This window comes from Corvus brachyrhynchos, unplaced genomic scaffold, assembly GCF_000691975.1.
Source record: "Corvus brachyrhynchos isolate BGI_N302 unplaced genomic scaffold, ASM69197v1 scaffold175, whole genome shotgun sequence".
NCBI lineage: Eukaryota > Metazoa > Chordata > Aves > Passeriformes > Corvidae > Corvus > Corvus brachyrhynchos.
In genome coordinates, this window is record NW_008238448.1 from 5,667,319 (window position 1) to 5,673,443 (window position 6,125).

A 6,125-nucleotide genomic window follows, 5' to 3' on the forward strand; every position below is an offset into this window, starting at 1 on the left:
GGATAAATCTAAGTCAACATAATTATTTTTCAGTTAAGATACCAAATCTTCTCCCTGTCACCCCCCCTTCAAAAAGAACTGGCTCCTACACAATTTTGCTCCCTGACAGCACTTCCTATGTTTGTTTTAATATTTTTCAGGTAGTAAAATCAGACATTGCTTTAACTTTTACAGTAATATAGTTCCTCTGCTTAAAAGGCAAAACACTCTGAGCATTCTAAAATCGCTTGGGACAAAAATACCATAAACTGCAATAATTTTACTCCTTGCTGTACAATGCCTTCTTTGCAAGGTGACCAAACAAATGAGTAGTTCAAAGATTTTAGTAGTTCAATCATTTTTAGTAGTTCAATGATTTTACCATTTCTACAATTCCTTTAAAGTTTACTGTGTGCTAGTTCTACCCATAAACTACCTTTCACTGATTTTTTTAAAATCCTAGCAGAAGGTTTACATGCCCTACAGAAAGGGGTCACATAATACTCCCTCCACATCTTTCAGTCAAAACATGCATACTAGCAGAGGTAATAACTAATGAATTCTTCTCCTTCCTCAGTTGTGAGGAAGCACAGCAGGGTGAGGAATGTTTTGACGTGCTTACAAAGAGGCATTTAAATAACAGTGATCCCTGTATTAACGGCAGGACCTACACATCAGAAAAGCTGTTAGCTTAAAGTTTTAGCTTGCTGGCTTGTTGTACCTTTCAAGTGCAAAAAGGGTAAAAGAAAAAGAATCAACTTACAGACAAATGCAAAAAGAGACAAATGCACCTTGACAGTACCATTAGAGGTCACTTCATAGCACTGGAACAGTAAATTCACCATGCCACAGGATCTCTGCAGTAGATTTTATAACTAGCCCAAGGAAGTCAGTAAAAACACTAGTCTCAAGTCATATTAAGTAATTCTGGATGGATCCTTTTAACACTGCACGGGCTAAAAGTGATTTTTAAAAACTGTTACAGGTTTGTACAGTGATGAAGGGAGCTTTTCAGTAGATAGAATTTTTTATTTCTCTAAAACTACTACAATATTCTGTATGTTCAGACCCATAAATCATGGCATCACCACAAAAGATGCTTGTATTTGCATATTCTGAAGGATGCCCTTAAACACTAAGCAGGGGTCTGACACCTGAGATAATATTTAGCCTAGCAGTCCAATCGATATCAACACTTAACTAGAGATCCACATGGAAACAAAAAAAAAATTTCTGCAAGAACAGCTATAGCTTCTGCAGAAACAAACACACTGGAGGGCAAAGCAAACCCAGACAAACTGCAAAAGCACAGCTTCTGTAAGGTTATTTTTAGTCCAGTTTTTTTTAACAACAAAAACAAAAAAACAACTGTGCTACGCAAATAATTTTAAAGGAGCTTTAGCACACAGAAACTACCTTGAAGCTACTCCATGCAGTGCTCAGCAACCAGAAAACCACACCAGAAAGAAAATTAGGTTACCCTATAAATGTACTTCACCCATTTTTGGTGTCCATACCAACCACTCACCCTTAAAAATGGCCAAGGGTGGAGGAAGGCAGGAGGCAGAAATACCAGAATATTCAACAGGATAACTTAACAGAAGATTATATTTTCAGCTTGCAAAAGAGATATTTGAGGGAAGAAAAAAGATAAAGATCTATAAAACCACAAAGGACACGCAAACTGCCAACAGAAACGATTACTCACTAATTCTCATGAAAGTCGTGAACAGCTGGCAATAAAAGTCATCAAGAAATCAAGAATTTTTTTTTCTAAAAAAGGAAGAGTTGTTTTCTTTCAGCAAGACTTTTAAACTGTAAAATTCTCTTGCCACAGAACACCTTCAAAGCCACAAGTATGGTAGCATTTAAGAAGCAAATTAGAGCTTTCAGGAATTTTGTACACAAATTACTATGGAACACAGTTCAAATGCAGCCTCTACGTTATCAAGTTCCTAAATTGCTGATTGCCATTGAAAAGAAGGACACATTTAAGGCATTTATAGTCTCTGAGCATCATGATCTACACGTCCTTTCTGGAAAAAAAATGAGCTACGTGGATCTTCATCTGAAAGTCTGTGCTGCAGTCAGACTGAAGAAATAGATAATTCTTTCTCCACAGCCCAACATACAGGACAGTCACTACCCTGACATCACAGCATTCCTCCAAATGTACTTTGCAGAGTTCACCACCCATCCACCACTCCATGACAAAATACGACACTGAGAAACAAAACCACTTTTCATTAGCTCTGGAAGCAGTTCACAGATACTGCAAATGCATCTTCCTGACAGATAAAGCAATCCTAGAAGTTATAAATACCAGAAGACACTAACAATTGGTTCCAGTGCTTCAATAAATTTAGTCCAAAAACTGATTACATAAAGCAAACAATGTTTTCAAGTGTAATTACTTAGCAACTAAACAGATCTGCAGTGACTGAATATATTGCAAGAGATTGTCAACAAACCAGCTGAGTACTGCTTACCAAGACCTACACTTCCAGACCCAGAACACAAAAGCAGCTGCCACCTAAGAGAGCCAATACTCCTCCCAAACTCAGCACATTCAACTTCTCTCCCTACACTGTCCTATGACCGCAATCAGTAAAACAGAAGAAAAAGAACTCACACCAGCCATTTGCTGTCTTACAGTTTCCTGGGTGCAGTCTGGTGAGTTTTCATCAGTTCACGTATACTTCTTATTTCTACACAAGCTTCCCAGTGGCAGGGTTACTCTAAACTCAGCAGTACAGCTGAGCACTCACAGTACCTTTAGCACAAATATAGACACTCAATTCCAACACTTGTGCTAGACACAAGAGCACTCTACTGCTGGAATGACACATGTCTTTTGCTGGTCTTCCTACCATGCTTCAGTGCCTTGAGTTTTTTTCTGAAAAATCATTATTCATTAATGTGCCACATCTCTGCACTCTGTTCAATTATCACTTTTTCCCTTTTTGACCTGTAAAGTGACCAAAAAAAGTGTTCTATGCTAGATATGATAAAGAAAATATGCAGGCTGGAGTGGCACGGAACAGGCAAAGGAGAGAAGATAAAGTGAAAAATCCCCACCCATTATATGATTTGGAAGAAGATGGCAAGAGTAGGCAGCCAAAAATGAGGTTAGATGACTAATTTCTACACAGTCTATCACTTTTCAAACAGATATCCAAATAATCAAAAAATTCTAGGTTATGGTCAGGATTTCCTGTTCTTCAATCAATGCTTTTTAAAAAGCATGCCCTGCTTATTTAAAAAGAAGTGCTCCAAGGATGTGTTCTTTGAATTTTAATTTTTTTTAACAGACCAGTTGCTATTGTATCAGTTGCAACAGTATACACTTAAGGTGTAAATAGAAGTACAGCACAATGTGCTCCAGAAAGCTATTCAAATATTCCTAGTCAGAATTCAAACAATCATTGTTGCATTATCCCTGTGTATAACATGTTCCTTCAAAAGACTTCAAAATTAAAGCTGAAGACCTTGAAATATAAGTTTTATATAAAACTGCTAGAAAGAAACGGGAATTTTGCCGAAGACAGCTTGCCCACTAGAAATAAACTGCAAAATCACTGCAAACATGAAAGAACAGACTTCTTTGTCTATACTCATGTCCTATCAGTTTTATGGAACCAACTAAATCCCAAAGTAGTGTCATACTACAGTACATACTAACCTGGTGACCTGGTTTAGTGTCTCACCCTGGCAAATGAAATACCTGACTGAAGTACAACACACATGGATAACTGTAATTAAACCAAGCACAACAGCATCACGCTTGCTTATTTAAAATAAATTATTAAAAAATGCCCCAAAATTCCTACAGAGCTACTTGCAGGCAGATTGGAGAAGAACTGCATGTAGTGCTACAAGCCTGCTCACTGCTTCCAAGGAACCCTAAAATTGTTCCAGATAGCAGAAGAGCCTCGGGATTTGATCAGTAAGTACCACATGCTGAACATTTACATATACATGGATCACACCCTAAGTCTAGCATCAACATTTAGAGTCACAGATCTAGTCTGTGCACAGAATATAGAATGAAGTTCTGTGTAATACAAGCCATAAATTTAATCCTGTACTTCCTTTCACCAAGCCCACAACTTCTTGCTGAATTAAGAGTGATCTTTAAAGGTACCATCAGTTCTTTGATTACAGAAATTAGATCAAAATAATCTCAAATTACTACCAGCATTGTACATCAAAATGGATGTATCACATAATCTGCCTCTTGATCTGACCTGCCCCAACTCCTCCAGAGTAACAAAGTCTTCAGACAAACTACCCAAAGCAACACTACCCATGGTGTCTTGCCCTGCCAAATCCTAAAACCTCTGTCACAACCATCTTTCATCTCATCTGTAAACACAAGTGTGCTGCTGCACCCTCTCCTGCTTTAATACAAGGTTTCAGAAACTGAAAAAGACAAATCCTTTCCGAAGTGAAAAACTTCTGAAGCAAGAGGTCAATTTTCTATTCAGCCTCTTATTGTCAAACTTTCTTCCATTTAATTTGGATTTTCAGTCAGCAATTCCCAAAATCAGGTTGACTCCAGCACTAAACACAGCAAAGTAATTACTTCTTTTAAGTCCCAGTTCCTTTACTAGACTCCAGTTACTGACTGGAATTAAACTTACTTTTCAACGTTGTCATAGTAGACTGTTACTGGAACCTACTATAACAATGGATCTCTTCCCACATACTGCTGCATAATCAACTATATTCAATTTCTACAGAATATTCTCCATGGTTTACCTTGCAGAGATTAAATGGATCCATGACATCGCTTGTAAAAAGAAGAAACAGACTGAAAAATTATATTCTGGTGTTTCCTCCAGTTTTCTTTCACTCAATTTCTGGTGTTTATTCTTAAGCAAATACTTAAAATATTGCAATAAAGCTAATGCAAGATCTTGTGCTTTAAGTTTTGCAGGTTTCTCTGAAGGAATTCTATGTAATAAAACTTTCAGAAAGAAAGACATTATCTGAAAGTCTGAGAATTGTGTCTTGTAATCTGGATAACATATAGAACATACAGTTCATAATCTTAACTGAAGTGCCTAAAAGTCAGGCTTTCCTTTACATGTTTGATTAAAAGGAAATGCTGAGCAGATAATTTTATTCAAGTTAGTAGATGTTAAAAGAGTGTAAGTTCAAAAAACTGCCCTGAGTGCAAAGAAAATAAAAATAGAAGTTCCCATTTAGAAACAAAGTACTACTAAGTACACACTGAGAAAAACCACAAAAGTTAAAGACATCCTGACTGAAAAGCTCTTTGTATGTTCTCAACAAATTGTAAACGGTTGAAGTGTTCAATTTTATTTGAAATTGCTTTCGCTCCGGGCTACAAAACACATACTGAAGATAGATCACCACTGAACAATGGCGTCCTGTAAATTGTACTGGAAAGCTCCAAAGGACCAAGTTATTTCTCCATACTGCATAGAATGAAAGGTTTACCATCCTCCTAACCACTACTACAACATATTTAGCAGCCAAAAAAGCAAAGACTTTATCTAGTAAAGCTAGTTTTCTTGACAGCAACCAAGAAAGACAAATCTACATATTCAGATTTTAAATACTGTAATTTAACAAACAAGGAGACTTCACCCAATCTCTCCAGGATAGTTTTTCTCATGCAAGTTCCACAAACCTTGTATTACACACCAAGACAAAGTTAAATTACTATCACTGTACCTACCTGCTAGATTAAAAGCAGCTAGCTTTTAAAACAAGCCATATCTTTCATCCCAAGTTCAGCACATAAACAATTACAGCTTCACAAAACATAATCAGGTAAAATTGCAACCTAACAAGTGACAGACACTTACCAATACACACATCTATTTTCCCCTTGATAGCAGCCTCATGCAAAGGAGTGTAGTTCCAATTGTCCCTAGCGTTTGGGTCTGCCCCCTGACACAGCAGCAGACTGACCACTTCCGCATGACCGAAGGAGCAGGCGTTGTGCAGGGGTATCAGTCCTCCATCATCACGAGCATGAACATTGGCTCCTGTCTGCAGCAAGTGCTCTACAACATCCTTCCTTCCAAAACCTGCAAGAGAACGTATTTCTGTTCATTTGGCTGGCAAAACAACATTATTTAGTGTCTAAAACTGTTTGCTCTTGGTTCAGTGTA